This window comes from Hyaena hyaena, unplaced genomic scaffold, assembly GCF_003009895.1.
Source record: "Hyaena hyaena isolate Hyena2069 unplaced genomic scaffold, ASM300989v1 scaffold_72, whole genome shotgun sequence".
In the NCBI taxonomy this organism is placed as follows: domain Eukaryota; kingdom Metazoa; phylum Chordata; class Mammalia; order Carnivora; family Hyaenidae; genus Hyaena; species Hyaena hyaena.
In genome coordinates, this window is record NW_024080703.1 from 1,287,438 (window position 1) to 1,307,014 (window position 19,577).

Consider the following 19,577-nt stretch of genomic DNA (forward strand, 5'->3'; position numbering starts at 1 on the left):
CTCTAAAGGATTGACGCTGAGATTACAAATAAATATTAGTGAGTTAGAGAATGTGCAAATATAGGCTTCATGAAGATCGGCTATATTTAAATCATAAAAATGCTAGAGGCAAGAATATTATCAGTGACCCCAGAAAAAGTTCCATTTTTCAAAGGTGTATTTTCAGGGTTCCTGGGTGGCTCAGTCAGTCAGTTAAGCATCTGACTCTTGTATTTGGCTCAGGTCATGATCTCATGGTTTGTGTGATTGAGACCAGTGATGGTCTCTATGCTGACAGTGCAGACCCTTCTGGGAATTCTCTCTCTCTCATTCTCTCTCTGCCTCCCCTGCTCACATGTGTGCACACACATGCAATCTCTCTCTCAAAATAAATAAACTTGAAATAAATGAAAACATAAATAATAGAGGGTACATATTCTGCTGACCAAGGTATATGGAAATCAGTGATGGCTTCATCTAACCAAAGTTTAAATTTTTGTTAAACTGCATTTTAAAAGCCTTGAATTCTCTTGTCTCTATAGCGTGGTTCTAAATTACAGTTCGTCAAAATGGACATTATCATCCCACTTCCTCTGAAAGCTCTGAGCATTCTTTAAATCCCAAGCCCGCAGAATTCCAGCAGCTGAACACAGAGTTCAGTATCGTCTTTAGGGAAACCCCTCATTTACAGGCACGAGAGAATTTTTTCCACTAATCCTGAAAGAAGAAAACTATCTTACTATCCCACACCTTGGTTTCTGGTGACTGGGGAACACTTTTCTTACAGATTTGTCTTCATCCTGGTAGGTTTATGCAAAATGACATCCTTTGAGCTTTTTTTCTTGACTGAGTTTCATTGGGTCAAGGAAGCCACAGGGTTGGTGTCTGCGGCCAGCATGGGCATGGAGAAGTCTTGGGCTGGAGAACTTCTGGAGGTGTGAGCTGCCGTTTCCAATTGTGAAGTGTGACGTGGATTTACATGGATCCTGGACCCATGGATTTACATGGATTGTTTTTTTCTTTAGTATTTACACCGTGACCCACCTCAATAGGAGTTGAAAACCATGTTTCAAAGTCCCTTGTGATGATGAATCTTGGAATTTTCTCAGGGAGTCGACACGATCTTTCTCAAAAGGACTCTGAAGAACTACAACCAGCACCGCCTGTCTGCGGAAAACACCTTAGGTCTGCTTTAGATTGCGAAATGAAAATAAATTTTCAAAGTGTTTTTCAAGTTGCCTTTGGGTTTTGTAAAATGTAGAAATGTTTCTTTCTTTTTCCTTTACTTTTTTTTTCTTGGTCAAATGAAATGCCACTGTCAACTCTTTCTGCACACAGAATCCTGCCTTCGGATACTCAGGGAAAGAGAACCCACATGAAACATTTACCCAGATGTTAGGGGAGAAATAAATTCTGGTTTCAAAAAGCCTTTGTTCTGTGGCTGAGACTGCCACACTTCTCCCACCACATCGATGTTTACTTACACAGTTTAATGAATAAAAACACACTGACCGACAATGCACAAGAACGACCGGATACCAACTAGTGAAGACCAGAACTGCTTCAGTGAGAGGTGAAGAAGAAGGGCCAAAGATCGTGAAATGAGTTTTAAAATGTCTAAAGTAGAATACTAAGTTGAGAGTTTCATTTTACTTGTTATTGATTTCTTTTGCTTCAAGAGAAGCCCATAACCAGTTTGAATCTCGTCTCTACCACGTTAACACAGAGGTATAGTACTAGGCATAGCTTTCCGCCTTAGGATGTTTGGTGGCTCAGGGGCATGCTCGATGAAGACAGTTGTCCAGAAGAAAATACCTTTCCAATGTCTGGGGGTCCCCTATGTAATGCCACTGAGAGCTTTTATGATTCACCTCTGCCTGGCTTACTAGCTGTGTGACCTTGGCCAAGCGACTTAGCCTTCTAAGGTTGTCTCCTCAACTGCAGACTGGAATTTATTACCAAAGTTTATTACCACATTTAATTGTTACTAGATCTTAATAAGAGAATGGATTTACAGCCTTTGAATGCCTTGCATTCAAGAAGTACTCACTGCTGATATGTTATTTCTGCATCATAATCCCATCTTTTGGTCATTGTGTGCTCCCTGTGCCTTCCCCCATAGACAATGGCCAGCTGGAGCCCACATCCCAGGGAGGGAGTGTTTGAGGGTGACAGATGCCTCGTGCGCAAGAGAACTTGTCCATGGCCAGAAAAGCAGCCAGGAACCAGAGGGGAAAAGAAGTTAGCAGGATGCAAAGTGTCTTTATTACAACTCCGCTGGTTTTAAGGTTTCCATTTCTTTTCAGCAAATGTGTTTTCTTCCTCCCATGGAACTAAGAACATATGTGCTGCCTGGCAGCTGATTTCTGCAACTCCTGAAGTCAGGATGGGAGAAGGCTGACTCACAATTCCTTACACCGCACGTGTGAAATCCTTCAAGAAAATGTGGAGGGTGGAAGAGCCACAGGATTTTGGATGATACTCTCAATTGCTTTTCATTTAAATCAGCAAAAAAGAATGGATTGATTGTTTCCTTCTATTTCTGCTCTTCTTTAAACTACTAGTATTTAATTTTCTTAATGTTTTTGTTTATCTTTGAGAGAGAAAGAGACAGAGTACAAGTGGGGAAAGGGCAGAGAGAGAGAGGGAGACCCAGAATCTGAAGCAGGCTCCAGGCTCCGAGCTGTCAGCACAGAGTCCGATGCAGGGCTCAAACCCACGAACTGTGAGATCATGACCTGAGCCAAAATCGGACACTTAACCAACTGAGCCACCCAGGCACCCCTAAATGACTGGTATTTAAAGCAGCATAAAGAGATAGTTTGAACAAAAGGTAGTATCGCTGAATAACAGAAAAATGGTAACATTTGGAGAACCCTGTGGTTTTCCAGTCACCTTATTTATTTGGTCTTATGGCGTCCTTGGGATGTAGGTTTTATCAGTGACAAGGAACAAGCCTCCCAGAGATTATGTAGCTACTAAGACTTTAGCCACTAGAATTTTATTGACTCTAGGTGTCTAGCACTTTGCCACATGCTTTTTCTATACCGTATGCTTTTTTTTTTTCTTTTTAAGATTCACACAGTTAAGCTTTGATTAAAATTAAACTGAGGCGCCTGGGTGGCTCAGTTGGTTATGTGTCCGACTTTGGCTCAAGTCATGATCTCACGGTTCGTGGGTTTGAGCCCCGCGTCGGGCTCTGTGCTGACAGCTAGCTCAGAGTCTGGAGCCTGCTTTGGATTCTGTGTCTCCTTCTCTCTCTGCTTCTCCTTCCCATACTCTTTCTATCTGTCTTTCTCTTTCAAAAATAAATAAACATCAAAACATCTTTAAAAATTAAAGTAACATAAAGTAGAACATGATACCTGTTAAAATAATACATTTGAGGAAATGTTCTTCAGTTATGACTGTAACTGATCAGGCATGTGACATCTTTTACAGGATAGATAGTCCCTAACTTCCATGCAGAAAACACTGAATCAAATGGTGCAGTATGGTGGGTGAGGTGTCAGTGATCAAGCCCAACTACCTATGGACAACACGCCGACAGGGCAGACTCATTAACACAGAGAGACTCATTCCGTGCCTTGAGTTTTCTTTCAAAGAAAGTATTTTTCACATCCTCTACAAGTTAAACAAGAAGTCCAACAAGGGCCCTTTATTGCTCTTGAAACAGGCAACAGACTTGACAAAGTATCTACTCTAAGCAATTTCTTCATCACACATTTTAGGTAATGCTCCCAGGAGAAGGAGTGTGTATGGTCTGGGGCAGTTCTAGAAGCCAGAGGAGAACTATGTGGATAAGGAAAACAGGAGACACAACAAAGCAGGGCTCGGAGGTGATCTCTCCTGGCTTGAAGAGACGGACACGGCTTTTTGTGCACAGAACTCCCAAGCTTGGAAATCAGAAGAACTCCAATAACTCCTGCAGCTGAGGCCAGGGGACACGTTCGGCCCCAGACACACTAACTACAGGCTAAGTTTCTGCCTCGTTCCAGAGTTCAGTTCAAATCCTGGGCTCACCACTTGAAAACTGCATGACTTTGAGCAAAACACTTAAACTTTGTGGAGTCCCATTTCCCTGTGTGTAAATGGGGCTAAGAACACCTCCCTGTGCCTGCTTGGGAGGACGCAAAGATACGGCATATGCTGCTTAGCACGCGACACACAGCAGACATAGAATAAACAGTAGTTATTATTCTGTACCATTGTGATTATCCCCAATCCTGGGACTGCTGGCATCACCAATGCTATAATTTAAAACACATGTATCCTTCACATGCTAGCAAACTAGTTCAAAGCCTGCTTTTGCAAATACATTATCTAGTTTGGGCTTAAAAAAAAATCCCTGTATATGCTCTGCACTGCTTATCAAAGGCTCTCCATAATGCTTACCCAAGGGTAAGTCAATTACACAGGATACTGTTCTGCCTTCTATTATTCTTCTTGAACCACATTCCATGTGGTAATGGGTCAATTTCGTTACTTCCTCTTTCCTCCTACCACATAGCATACCCTATAAAGATGCCAGTTAAGTTTTAACCCTCTTTTGAAAGTGAATTTTCATCTCTCTCTCTCTCTCTCTCTCTCTCTCTTTTACATTATTTAAAGTTGTTGCAAGGTCTTTTAGTGTCCTCCAACCCCCATCCATGCAACAAAATAGTAATGGGAGAAAATTATTAGTGCTTTAGCCAGAGTCTTCCTGCTGAGCACGATGACTTTGTAATGAACTCTGCATCCATAAACGGTTGACTCTTTGATCTCTGGCTGCTTGTACAACTCTAAAGAGAAAAGCATTCCAGTCCAAACCACACAAAGAGAGAGGAACACGGGTTATTTATGGGAGCCCATTGCCTCTAAGTTTAGCCTGGCTCTTTCAAGATTCAAATACACACATCATTTTGACTGCCAGATCTGCTCCCTCCCCTTACGGAGTCACTGCGGCTGTAGGATAGGAATGTCTGATCTCTGGCTTCTCTCTGGGGTGAGAAAGGTAGCTGGTTTGGCAGGGAGACAGACACCACAGTATTTATAGGGACAGTAGAAAATCGAATCCATATGCCTGCAAGGGGAAATCAGAGTAAATCACCAGGAGCTAAGAGGACTTCTGAATTCCCTTTCTGAGGACACTTCAGTTTCTGGACAAGGGTAACCAGGACCTAGCTGCCCCAAACCCACCATCCGCATGCCCTCTTTCATCTGACAGTGTTCTACCAACACTGTCCCTTTACAGGAAGAAAAGACAGGCCCTCTTTGGTTCCTGGAATTCAGACGCTGTTTTGCAACTCTGACTCTCGCATTCCTGAGTGAACGTTCCGTGTCAGAGCTGGTGCAGACATGGGAGCCGTGAATTCCCAATTCTGGAGTCACTGACACTAAGTTCAATGACTTCTTGTCAGTGATTCTCAGATCATGATGTCCTCAGGTGCTTTGCAACATGGCTGGATATTGATTCACACTGCTCAATAAAGCGAAACTCAAGCCAAACAAAGATGGTACTGGAATAGGATATATCTATTCTCTTTCCTAACTCCCTCTGACCAAATATCAAAAATTTACAGTGTGGCAGGAGAATGAAAAGGGCTGGATGAGAACCCCTGTAACAGGAGAAACCTCAAAATGGAAATTGCTTTTATTCATGTAAAATATTGAACGAATGAATTTGGGCCAAATAAATACAGCCAAAGCTGGGAGTCAATTTGGTCATCTCATTCACTCATTCCAGACACTCCAGTCCACCTATACGAGGCTATTTTGGGCACAGCAAAAGGATCTCAATGAAATTGGCAAATTTACTTTGCTACTCTTGTGGGAGCTTGATTTTGAACAATTTCATATTATTGGGTTGGCCTAAAAGGGACTTTTATTTTTGATTCATTTTAGTCACTCCATAGACAAAGTCATTAGATACCTATGAAGGTCCACCTATCATTTGTCAAAAGTTCATGTTCTTTCAACATTCTCATATTCTTTAGTCATCACGATGGCTTTAAGCCAGAGTCTGAACGCAAAGACAAGCATGTAAGTGAATATAAAACACACCCTGAAAAGTAATATATATATATATATATATATATATATATATATATATATGGATGGCACTGCCTGCAAGCCCAGAGAAAGAACAGCTTAAAAAAGAAAATAGCTGTATATCAGAGTGAATACATATTGGAAGAGGACCACAGGGTTCAATGCAGACATTTTGTTCCAGTTGGCTCAGGGAGGAGCTGGTCAAGAAGCCAAGTTTTACAGATAGACCTTTAGCTCATAATTCGTTCACTGTTAAGATGGTGAATGTTTATCTTAGGACTTAATAAAAGAAAGACCTTACCTAAGAAGAAACTGAAGAGGAGTCCTCCACAGATAAGTAATGCAGTCCCTTGGGAGTAATACCCATGGGCTGTGGATCAGGGCTCTGACTGCCTCTGAAGCACAGCATACACAGTGCAATCAGTACAAATGTAGGACCTCAGTCTCTCCACCTGAAAAATACAAATAATAATGTCACTGTTTCCGCCAAGTAATGGCTGAGTAAAAGAAATTCAGGCTGATTACAAAACACAGGAAGAACAAAAAACAAAAGTCATGTACACTGTGTAGCATAGAATGTCTGGTAATCACACATACACCTTTACACTATACCCCAAATGGGAGGTCTTAACTTGTAGTTTTCCACTACAAAACATTAGTTGCTCACTACCAAGGATGGGAAACATGTGAAACTAGATCAGCCATGAAAATAAGAGCAAGTTTATGGGGGCACCTGGGTGGCTCAGTCTTGAGCACTTGACTTCACAATCTCGTGGGTTCAAGCCCTACTTCAGGCTCTCTGCTCTTAGCACAGAGCCTTCTCTAGATCCTCTGTCTCCCTCTCTCTCTGCCCCTCTCTAGCTTGTGCTCATTCTCTCTCAAAAATAAGTAAACATTGAAAAAAAAATAAGAGCAGGTTTGTGTAGTTGGGGGTGGAAAGAATTCAGGAGAGGCCAACTGAGAGTTGGAGAGGCTGAATGAAATGTTAAACAATCTCTGATTCACCTCTTTGCTCCCTTTGTTGGAGAGTGAAGGTCAGGCACCATTGCTGTATCCTTGTAAGAGCCTGCTATGCTGACTTGCTTGGGTTTCATTTGCCATGCTGTGCCCAGTGGGAAATAACCATGGGACTGTGGGAAGGGGGAGGGAGGTGTGCTCCACCAAAGAACACGAGCTGTTTGCTCTACATACAGATCTTGAAATCATGGACAAGGCCAAGAGGGACTTGTTCTGTGAAGGACTATTCCAGCATCACTGAGGAGCCCCAGAAAACCGAACTTGGGCACTGCAATCTTCATCTACCGTCAGCAGATTCCTACACTTCCAGAAGCTGTGGTGAGTTTAGGTGATGTCTGTGCAATGAGTGACCACAGGATAGTACAGCCCTTTAGAACATTTCTCCAAATGGAAATCTGTTTATATCAACCCTTATTAAGATCCAGAGAAACACATTTATACATGGAAAGAAAATCATGGATGAAACTATGAAAAAGTCATTGAACACAATTATAATGTACCACAAACCCACTGAGTGTTGATACTAAAATAGCCTTGTTATTAAAATTTGGACTATGCCATAATTAAAATATATCACAAACATTATAGAGTTTTGACCCTGAAATAGCTGTGTTATTAAGGTTTTAAAATACTGGCTATGTCTATACTACTTAGATTATTTCTTGTGTTGAGTTCAAGTAGTTACAGATGCTTATGGAGAATAGTCTTCCAACTTGGTTGATCTAAATTCCAAGTTCTAATGCTGATTCTACTACTGCTTTATCATAAGACTTTATGGACATTCTTACTTAGTCTGAGTTCTTTCTTTTAATACTTGCTCCACTCACTACACTAACCTCCATTAGCCACTGAAAGACAAAAATTATGAAACTCCAAGAACTGAAAATCACTATGCGAACTACCAATAATAAGGAATCCAACTAAGCCCCCTAGTATCACTATTAACCCTGAAACAACTCTCAGAGACAGGCAAAATGGATCCCCATTAGTCACAAGGAACAAGAGTCTCTACATTAAAATTATATTCTTATCAAACAGTGGACCCAGCATGTAAACTCAGGTCAGTCTGATTTCAAAATCCTAGATCTTGGGTCGCCTGGGTGGCTCAGGCAGTTAAGCATCTGACTTTGATTTTGGCTCAGGTCATAATCTCACGGTCATGAGCTCAAGCCCTGCATCAGGCTCTGCTCTGGGCATGAAGCCTACTTAAGATTTTCTCTCCTCCTGTCCCTTTCCCTTCCCTCACTCACACGTGCTCTCTCTCTCTTTCTCTCTCACAAAAAAAAAAAAAAAAAGAAAAGAAATCCAAGATCCTTCCACTTGCATAAACCACAGGAAAATCGAAGGAGTGATAATTTTACTAAAGAAAAATTTTTTAACATAGCTACTTGATTGCTTTATTATAGTAAAGACAAGAGCTAGTTTATTCTGAAAGCCACGCATTGCTCCCCACATATTAGCTCATGTGATCATCATGACAACCCTATAAGCTAGGCATTATTAGACTCGTTTCATACATGAGCATGCTGAGGCTCACAGAGGAAAAGTTCTCTAGGGTCAAATGTGGTGAATTCAGACTAACTGGGACAGATAATTAAAAAGTGCATTATAGTTTGCTTTCTGATATAGTTTTATTACTTTTACACAAAGTAACTTCAGTTACACTACTACATAAGGCCAAGGAGAAGCCCTTAATGGATTTTCATATAATGAATGAATAAGAATATGTGCAATCATTTGGTTGTAAGAGTAAATGAGTGCATTGAAAGTACTTGGCGTTCCTTGAAAAATCTCATCTTCAAATAAAATTCAAAGGCCCCTGAAATATTTTGAATATTCATGCAAAACTAGTAAGATTTTGGAAAGAGACGTTGCTTAAGTGCATATTAACTTCAAACCAGCTGAACTCCACTTATTTCAAAGTTTAAAGACCTTGATACAAGAAGAATATAAAACTACCGAGTTGGACTGAGTGAAATTTTGTTGTTTGACTACTGCGAACTTCTATGAGTAGCAGAATTGTGGGAAACACCCTGTGATTCAGCAGGACATGTTAATCATCAGAGTCATCCTCTGCCAGCCCCATCTTCATGAGAAAAGCAATTGTGAAACTTGTCTCTTTTTGCAACAGAATTTCTCCCTCTGGTCCACTGGCTACCAGTCAAATGTTCTCATTTTAGAAATTTAAGAGGCCTGCATAGCTAGAGAGAATATGAGAATGTAAGATCAGACTTCTCCTAAATGTGAAATAATTGATGATATTCAGAGTTTAAAAAAAATCCCATTTGAAGAGTATAAAGGTCAGAGAGACTTCCTAATTTAGTTGCTATTAAATCAGCGTTTAAACCCTTTGCTAGATATTGCCAGTTTCATGTGAAGCAGGGTTGATATATGAAGTTGAAAAGAATGACCCCAACCCCTCCGACATGCAAGCTGTATCCTCAATGCCTGAGGCCAACTTCACAAAGGAATGCTTTACTGAGTTGAACTAAAAAATGCTAGAAAATATTACAATATACTAACCACACTCACAGCAATGTTATGAAATCTGTAGTAGCCTTAATAAATCAGTGGAGGGCGCAGGAAATTTTTATTAGCCAGAGTTTCTAATACATTTTCCCTCTATAATGAATACAGGACGGAAGGGTTGGGTGTCAGGGGGAGCTGTCCAAAATTCAAGGTCCCTGAAATATTTGGGAAATTCTCTCTACTGTATAGACTTGAGGTTTGATTTTATTGAATTAAGGCACCAGGGAAAGAACTTTGGAACCAAAAAAAAAGAAAGAAAGAAAGAAAGAAAAAAATAAAACGACTTTGTTAAGGGTAGTTCTTTTTATTTAAATACAGGTGGACTTATTTATCATGGGTTGGAGGCAAAGGAGAAAGACCCAAATGGAGGGTACAGTTGAAAATAGTTGAGAGACAGTTCTTAGGGGTGCAAAAGGGTGGAATGGATAGGATCCAGAGCATTGGTAGCAGAGAGCTTGATTTTAGAAAAGAAAACGAAAGCACCCCTTCCCTTACTTTTTCCTCTTGACTTCAAGGAATCATAAACAAAACCAGTCAATGTCCCCAAAAGGCAGTCACTCTGGGTGTCTTATGGGTATGGCTTTTCCTTCCCTCCCTCTTCCGCTAGTCCCTGTATCTCCCATGCAATCAAATTTTCAGGGAGAGGAAGTGAGAGGCAGGAAAGAGAAACAAAGCCCCAGAAACAGATTCTCTGGAAGGAAATACGTGGCCACTGATGCTTGAAGACTTTAATTCCCTCTGTGAAAGTGCCACAGAAACACTGTCAGACAATTGAGGGCCTGGGCCTGTTTAGTCTGTATATCAGGAATTAGATGTAAAATATACGTTTGACTTCCAGGGAATAAAATGAATTGTCATGGTAGAGACAGTTTCACATAGGGAATATTATCCTGAAGCCTTCCAGCTTGAGTCTCTCCCTTATAACTACCCACCACAAATTATTTTCATAATAAAAACAAGCTCTGAGAACAAACTAATTACATGGGAGAGCAACTTATACTTCACTGCAGTTTTCACAATATTTTTTTTCATCAAATATGAGTTAGCCAAAGCAATTAGGAAAAATGATTAGCAAAGCTCTTTATTGAATATGGATCCAAGTCATGTAAAAAAAATTTAAAAAGTATTTCTTTCTTGAAAGTGGCTTTAAGCCTACATTTTCCTCCAAGCGATAATCTATGTTCCCTTCCGCAATAGCTTTTTGGAGACATGCGGTCATCTGAGAGCATATAACTCTTCTCCTGAAATAATACCAAGTTTTCCTTTCCTCTCCTGGTAGAACTTTCTGTAAGGTGGTAGAAAATCTTGAAATGTGGCTGCTTCTTCGTAACAGAGCACTAAAAGAACAAGACTGCCGAGATCGCAGTACAAACCATCTATACAGGTAAGCCTTGGGAATCCTTCTAAATCTGAAAAAGCTTAGATCTTAGATCACTAAACTCTGCAGTTTTTCAGTTCACAAGGATCACTGATCTTCCACAGAATAAAAGTGGGTTTGAAAGGCATTTGCATCTGCTCTTTATACCTTTACAGCTTCAAATATTTTGGATGCTTAGGAGTAAACATGAAAAAAGTCCATCTGGTCGAAATTACATTTTCCCATGTGAGCAACTGTGGTGTCGCTAGACATTCCACATGAGTTTAAACTAGCATCTCTCTTCGTTTCTGTGTGTGCTGGGCACTCAGGCTTATAGAAAACTTTGATTGGTGAAAAAAAATCCAATAAAACAACTAAGATGAAAGTTAAAATCCACTTTTAATGTCTTAAATTTTTATTTTATGTGCAAGTTGAGACAAAATTGATGAGTATTACTTCCTATTATTTCATGATTATTTTATTATTTAGATCTTCCTAAAAAATGCAGCTTCTAAGCACTTTGGAGTGGCCATTAGCATTTCAGGTGAACCAGCAGATTTTTTTCCTCCATCTTTCCTTTTTAAAAAAAATTTTTTTAAATGTTTATTTGAGAGAGAAAGCGAGAGCGAGAATGTGCAAGTGGGGGAGGGGCAGAGAGAGAGGGAGACACAGAATAAGAAACAGTCTCCAGATCTGATCTGAGCTATCAGCACAGAGCCCAATGCTGGGCTCAAACTCACAAGCAGTGAGATCACAGCCTGAGCTTGAAGTCCAATGCTTAACTAGCTGAGCCACCCAGGCACCCCTCCTCCACCTTTCCTTTAACAAGCTATTGTGTGGCTATTTTGTGCCAGGCACTGGGCCAATTGTTGAGTTCACAATAAAAACGAAAATTGTCCGCTTCCTGCTTTCATGTTGTCTAGTGAGGAGAAACCCACTGCAGGAAGTATTGGTCTAATGCCTTCTTCTCTCATAAAAAAATTGTCTCCTTCCTACATAATAAAGCCGCTTTGTTCTCTAAACCCTATACCTTCCCCATCACCCTGGGGCAAAAGAGGAGTATAAGCTAAAATGATAATAATTTGCCTTTAGCAGTCCTTGTTTCCTGAAGAACATAAAGATAAGACACTTTCTGAATGTCTTTGAAATGATTGTGTCTGCTTCACATAAAGGCAAGAAGGGCTGGGTGACCTTGTGGACACACTCAAAGGTGGAGATGAGTAAAAATGTGAGGCAGAGGGGCTCTTTCTCTGTGAAACAGGCACGTGCGCCTTTGCTAAGGGTCCACATCAGCACCAGTTGAACTTGCAAAGTATATTTTCATCATTTGTGACATTCATCACAGCATCCCATTGAGATGGGCCTTTTTATTACTTCCATTTTACTCCAGAGAAATAAGAAACAAGAGGTTTAATGACTTTCCCAAAGTCAATAATAGACATGGGACAGGGTTAAGAGTTTATAAATCCCTAACCTGTGCTAAGCGCACTCAACCAAATACTTAACCTTGCCAAAAAATAAGGGCTCAATTTTTCTGTTTAACTAATTAGAATTAAGACGCATTAGGCAAGAATGCAACACCTGGTTCATGACGCTGTGACATTATTTTACTGCTGTTTAATCTAAAAGCTCAATGTTCTTCCACACTTTTCAGTGCTTTTATGAGACAGTTCCTGGATTATCAACTCAACTGGCATCTATCCCCATGCATCATATATTTGCAAAACTGCCCTAAGAACACATTGCTTAGGAAATAATGAAAACTTCAAGAAAAGGGCAAAAAATTCCTCTTAATAACGAGGAAGCCATGTGCCCTACTTTGCTTATATTATAATATACAATATATATTTGGGGGTCTTACCCCCAAATCTGAGATTATGAACATGTCAGTTTCCCCAAACAGTAACTGTTCCAGAAATGATGCTCTTGTTTCTTCCTTCCATTTCCCAAACTGACCAGTTACTCCCTAAAAAGCTAACTGAGTGCTAGGGAACTGGCCTTCCTGTTATTTTTGTCTGACCCCCTGGGAGGGTCTTGAAGGCAAGAGCTATACCATTCTCAGGGCAAGAGCTGAACTCATCTGAGTATGAATCTGTCTTGGCATGTCATGCTATCCTTGAATACTTCTAAGTTTTAACAACAAGGGTTGGAGGCAAAGTTTTACAAGACACAGGAAAGCAAGTTTTCTTCTTTTCCGCTTGGGGCAGGGACTTACATAATTTTAAATAATGCATTCTTATTTCAGATGGTGAAACCAGTGAAAAATGGTCATTTCAGATGAGAAAATGAATGGCGACATACTCCGGGCAAAATTGAATTTAGTATTGGTTTTAAGGGAAAAATCCAACCTACTCTTAATGATGTTGTCAGATTTACTAAACATTTCCACAGCTTTAAAGTTTAAATGCCACCTAAGGGCTTTAGAGAAGCTCCTGTACAGGGACAGAAAAGGTTATGTGGGGTTTGGATTTGACTTTGGTCAAGACGGAAATAATGAGTAGTGGACATAGCTTCATACTGCCCCCTGGTGGTGTCATGCTCAACTATGAAATTTCATCAATCTTGGATACAAGATTGGCTTTTACTTTGGTTTCCATAGCAACACCTTCAAGAAAGGCTTCTGAGCTTAGTCTTAAAAAATTTTAGTCTTGGGCACTTCCTCAGCTTTCGTATCCTGCCTCTGTTTCGTTCTCCGAAGCTTGCTGTGGGTCGCAGGGAGGAAGGCAAACTGCTCATGAGGGGAATGTTAGGATTCCAATGTAGAGCCAGCAACCCTGAGAGCCCATGTGTGAGCTGGTGTTGGGCAGTGGGACTGCCCTCGATCTGAAAACCAGCACAAATGAAGTTTCCTATCATCAGTCATCCCTGAGCTCCCATTCCTCAGGCTCCTGTATATTCACACTCTGATCCCAGGTATGACGTGGCAGCTGAAAGCCCACTGAGGTTATGTTCAGCTTCAGTAGTTATGAACTTGCAGTTTAGAAATCAAAAAAGAGTTTTCAAGGTGATGGTTTTTCTATGCTAGGTTGGATTAGGGACACAACACACTCATTACCAGGTTAGTCCAAAGGGAACTGGTTATACCGCTCACATCGCTCTTTTTTCCCCTCTAAGTATCCCTAGCTCTGGACAGTTGTTAAAGTCCATGTGTCCCTATCTGCCAGATGGAGGAAAGCAGGAGGACTTTTAACCTCAGGACCGTATCTCGGGCCTCCTGAATGCCTAGGAGCCTGGGCTGAGACCCAGGTAAACCCAGAAGGCCCTCCTCCATCCAGCATCTCTTTAGAAAAGTCTGGTTATGCATAGCCAAACACTTAAACCCTGAGACATCTGGAATGGCTAGATAGCTACCTAGTTACCAGAACCTTCCATAGAGTTCCCAAAGGTGCTGACTGCTGCTAGCCAAGATGAGGAGGCTGGGCAAATAGCTCAGAACAAGAAAAGAGAAATGGCCATAAAGGGAACCCTGAGGCTTGCAATTTAATCACCTTACCCAGGTGGAGCTGAAAATAAAGCTACCAGAGTCCGGGAGGATGAATGGCTGCAAGTGGCTCTTAAATGGCGTGCAAACACAGCAGGGTGAAGTGGGGCCGCCAGTGACATTACTGATACCCTTGGCCAGCAGTGTTGATTCAGTTGGTCTGGCTGGTTAAGTGGGTTTGTCTTTCCTTCTTCTCCCCCCCACCACCCTTTGCACTCCACATGTGTCACTTCTGGAGTTGCAAACTCAGTGGAGAAGGACAACTCCCGAACAGGCCTTTCTGGTCTACCTGCAGGCGCCAACAGAGATGTCCAGCTTAACTGTGAGAGGGAATCATGGGACCCCATGACACCTCCCATCCTGATATCAAAGGCTACTTCCAGATTATTGGCTGCGACATGGCTAAATAGCTACCCAGTTACCAGAGCATTACATGGAGTTCCTGAAGGTGCTTGCTGACTGTTTCACTCCCTTCCCTGCCCGTCTCCCCCCCCCCCCCCCCGACCCTTCACCAGACTTCATCACTTCTCCAGTTTTTCTCAGGCTTCATTCTGACCTTTAAGAGGTTGCTACGGGGTAGGCAAGGTATGGCATCTCCTTCCGGTTCAGTCACACAAAATACTGATACATGTACTGGAAATTCAAGCCTCATCATTTTTATTTCTTTGTTTTCCTGTCATATCCATTACATTTTTAGTTTCTTCCAATTATAAGCTTTTGCTTTTTGATGTACATATTCATACTTCTGAATATGTATTTGCCCAAACAATTTCCACAATGAAATAACAATAAAGACTTAAAAATTCACATGAGGAGCACAACCCAAAGCACTCATCTGTTTCAATGTTATGGCATAGAGAGTGTTCTTTTATACTGTTGCAGAGTCAGGAGAGAACTTTACCAGAGGAGTAGCTCATAAAATTAGGTTTTTGGGAAATCAGGCAACTTGGCTTCATGTCATTATTTTAATGGATCACAAGGTGATTTATCTTCTCTATTTTCCATCATGAATAGGTTATTTCCCAATAGGCTTGTGAAGCATAGGATTGCTGTATTTAATGAGATAAATATAAGGTACTTTGGGTTGGTATTCAAGACCCTGTAAGACAGGCCTATTTAGTCCTCACCGTGAATCCCTTCTCCCCCAACTGATTACTTCCCTTTCTGATCCTAATTTATATGATGTTTATTAACAATTTAAAGTGGGTACACATGCTGTTCCTTCCCTAAAATGCAGTTCCCTGTCTTGCTTATCCATCTAGAACCTGTCCACATTTCCTGGTCCAGCTCGAATTCAGGGCAATATTGAGTCACCCCCTTTACTAAGTCACAGCCTCTCATACATGCAGGCATGTGATTTGTCACACTTCACTTTTTCACCCATCTGTTTATTTCCTAATTAATTAGACTGTAAGTTCCTAAAGGCCCTTGCTGGGTACTTTTATATATTCATTAAACATTAAGAACCCGAGCTATGCGTATCTTGGATGCTTAGTGACAAGATTGCAGACTACATGAAAAGCAATGGAAGCCAGGGTAAATGGATTGCAGTATGGGAGTTGATCTGCACGAAACTGAGCTGTCCGTGGTTCTAAAAGCTGTTCAGGTAGTCACAGGGGGCAGGAACTGACCTTTACTTTCCTATAGACACCCTGGGTTTGCAAAGCACAGCTTCCACTAGAAATTAGAAAAATCCCCAAGCGGTTTGATGACCCAATCAGAACAGACAGCACAACTTGACAATTCTAGCTCTAAACCTAATTTAAATAGAGAAGGACTTCCTTTTCTCACTTTGCTTTTCACATGCAAACAGAGTCACTTGAAACTCTTGAATTGTCAGGGGCAGATTATATTGTCACTTTGTCTCATCTGCTTGCAACTACCTCATTTATAAAGCAAGGGGTTTGGAATATTGGATTATTCTCCAAGATTCTTTCCACCTCCAGCATCCTACACCTTACAACCTACTTTGTTTCCCTAAGGTCCTTCTCCCCTCTCTGGCTTTCACTCTGTTCATCAGTTAATAAACTGATTAACACTCACTTAACACCCCTTAACACCTTCTGCTACCAGGTTAAAAAAAAACAACAACAACAACAACAAAACAAACAAACCTAAGCAGTCATCTTATCTGTTCATCAGGACCTCTCTAAAAAAGATACAAAGCAACAATTTAAAAATAATTAAAACACACTTCCTTAGTTTTCATTTGATTGTGGCTGTTGTTATTCCTCTACTAACTTAGTTTTTACAAAGCTAGTGGCACTTTAAACAAACATGCTTCCTCTGGGAAAAGAAAACTCAGGGGAAAAATAAAGTATGTGCTTTTCTTAAATATGTTTTAGATAACCTCCTTTTTTTTTTTTTTTAGCACCCACGGATATGACTCATCATTAGAAGAAGAGAAAGGTACCCATAGAAACCAAATGAAGAAAAGCATGTGGGTTGAATATAAACAAAAGGACCACCTTGTTCTAGAAAAAAAGTTATTAATCATGGTGAAGGATATTATGTTAATATTTACTGGAAAGGATAGAAATGATTTTTTAAGGCTTTAATGAACACAAGTTGGAAAGGGAAATGTTTGAGCAGAATTAACAAATAAAAAGGGGAAAACCCAATCCCTTGATGCTTTTTATAGCACTTGCTTAGTTGGGAAATAGGTGCCATGATTCACTCTTGAGGTTAGGAGACAGTGCATTTAATCAAATTAACTCTTCTCTCCTCTTTGTATTGCTCATAGCCAATGAATTAATACCAACAAATAAATTTGCAACACACCCAACTCCTCAGTACTTCTAAACCTCATTATGTGTGACATACTGAGAAGGAGGACAGAGAATCAACTTATTTTCAGAGTACCCAAGGTGATTGTGTGAGAGAACTACTATTTTTACATATACCTACTGTGTGCCAATACTGACCAAGGCATGTACTATTCATTCATTCATTGATTTAGCCCCTGCTATAGTCCTAGCAATTAGGTATGATTAGGAAACTGAGGCTCAATAAGCTTGAGTAACTGGCAGTTATTCATGTGTACAACAGAATTAGATTTCCCTGAAACTTAGTACTGTCTTCTTGGGTCTATAGGATAAATTGGATGTGAGTTACTTGCTTAATAAATTACAGTTATGCGAAGGTAGATCTGGTACCAGAAATCTTTCAATTATAGCCTTCGTATATAGGAATCCCTAATTAAACATGTAAGAAAAACACTTATTTGTAAAAAAAAAAAAAAAAGTTTATATATTTACTTCGAGAGAGAAAGGGAAGGGAGGAACAAGAGAGAGGAGAGAGACAGAATCCCAAGCAGGCTCCTTGCTCAGCACAGAACCCAACATGGGGCTCCATCCCACATCGGCAAGATCATGACCTGAGCCGAAATCAAAAGTTAGATACTTAACAACCAGGCCACCCAGGTGCCCCAAGGAAAACACTTGAAATTACACTTGAAAACACTTGAAGTTTCAGCTTCATTTTCTTTAAATGCAGTTTCCTCTAAAAGTTTCAAGTGAGGGAAATTCTCTCTTTTTTATTTTTATTTTTTTAAGTTTATTTATTTATTTTGAGAGAGAGAGAGAGCAGAGGAGGGGCAAAGACAGAGGGAGAGAGAGAATCCAAAGCAGGCTCTGTACAATCAGCATGGAGCCTGACATGGGACTTGAATGCACAAACTGTGAGATCATGACCTGAGCCAAAACCAAGAGTTGGCTTTTAACCAACTGAGACACCCAGGTGCCCCTGGGGGAAATTCTATCTTGAGTGTTAAGACAGGATTGGAAAAATTTGCAATCATCTCCGAGAAAGAATATGAAGTCATTCAAAAGTATTGGGGCGCCTGGGTGGCTTAGTCGGTTAAGCGTCCGACTTTCGCTTAGGTCATGATCTCGCGGTTCGTGGGTTCGAGCCCCGTGTCGGGCTCTGTGCTGACTGCCAGCTCAGAGCCTGGAGCCTGTTTCAGTCTGTTACTCCCTCTCTCTCTGACCCTCCCCTGCTCACTCTGTCTCTCTCTCTCTCTCCTCGAAATAAATAAAACATTAAAAAAAAATACTTACAGGGGCTTCTGAGTGGCTCAGTTGGTTAAGCATCCAACTTTGGCTCAGATCATGATCTCATGGTTCATAGGTTCGAGCCCCGCATCAGGCTCTGTGCTGACAGCTCAGAGCCTGGAGTCTGCTTCAGATTCTGTGTCTCCCTCTCTCCGCCCCTCCCCCACTCATGCTCTGTGTCTCTCTGTCTCAATAATAAATAAACATAAACAATTTTTTTAAAGAAAGTACTTACAGCATTATAGTAAATTTTACATTCAGGAAAAGATTCAAAGGTCTGTTGTTCTTATAATAAAAATTCCACAGAGCTGAGCTCTGAGAATTCTCCAGGGCCAGTGAGTCTTGGGCTCCATTAACTGCTCTAAAGCCCAGGTAGTAGGGGATCCTGGATAAGTCTGCCCTTAGAGAAGTCACTAGCCCTACTGGTTTTTGCAATTTGGAAAAGGAGCTAGTTTGGTATTTGACATCTAGTGCTCATTCTAATGAAAAATGGGTGTCCTGCTGTGTCACATTCTTTTTTGTGTTATAGACCTAAAAAGACAGCCTTAAGTCTCAGAGAAATCTAGTTCTATAACCCCCCCACACACATCCATTTTATCTGATGAATATAACTGCAACTCTTATGCCTTCTTTACAACTTTGGTAAATATTTTAATTCAATAATCACTGATGGTGAACTTTGCTTATTTCTGCAGAGCTGAGGTATGATATGTGTCATTGTTACAATCTAGGGTTTCTGCTTCAGTCCACTAGACATCGTGTTTCATCTGACTTACATCGTGCTGATATTTCTAGAAGAGTTAATGAAGTAGAATATTTTGCAGAAATGAAAATAAAAATTAATGGAAACTTTGCTTTTCATTAATCACATCAGCAAATCAATGTTTTATATCAAGCTATTATGTAACAAGATTCTAAATTATGTTCCCAGGAATTTCTGTGTAAAACATTTCCATACGGTAAGATCTGTAAAATTCTGTAACACATTCACAAATCATTGTGACAAGGAACACTGGTATTAATTTCTTAATGTTAATGTCATTTTTCCAATATAATTTGATGATTTTATTTCCTCATCCTTTGTAACTTAAAAAAAAAACTGCACACCTTCTTTTAAAATAAAAGTCTGTAA

At 40.5% G+C, this 19,577-nt stretch overlaps 1 long non-coding RNA gene across 1 annotated transcript in view; it reads right to left on the bottom strand.

The window, feature by feature from the left end:
• Positions 1 to 4,966: 4,966 nt before the first annotated feature.
• LOC120232369 overlaps positions 4,967 to 19,577 on the bottom strand; it is a 51,025-nt gene continuing 36,414 nt past the window's right edge. The window contains exons 2-3 of the long non-coding RNA XR_005528551.1: positions 6,311 to 6,461; positions 4,967 to 5,041 (exon numbers count right to left, since the gene is read on the bottom strand). This is a non-coding gene — a long non-coding RNA (uncharacterized LOC120232369). The remainder of the gene's footprint in view (positions 5,042 to 6,310; positions 6,462 to 19,577) is intronic.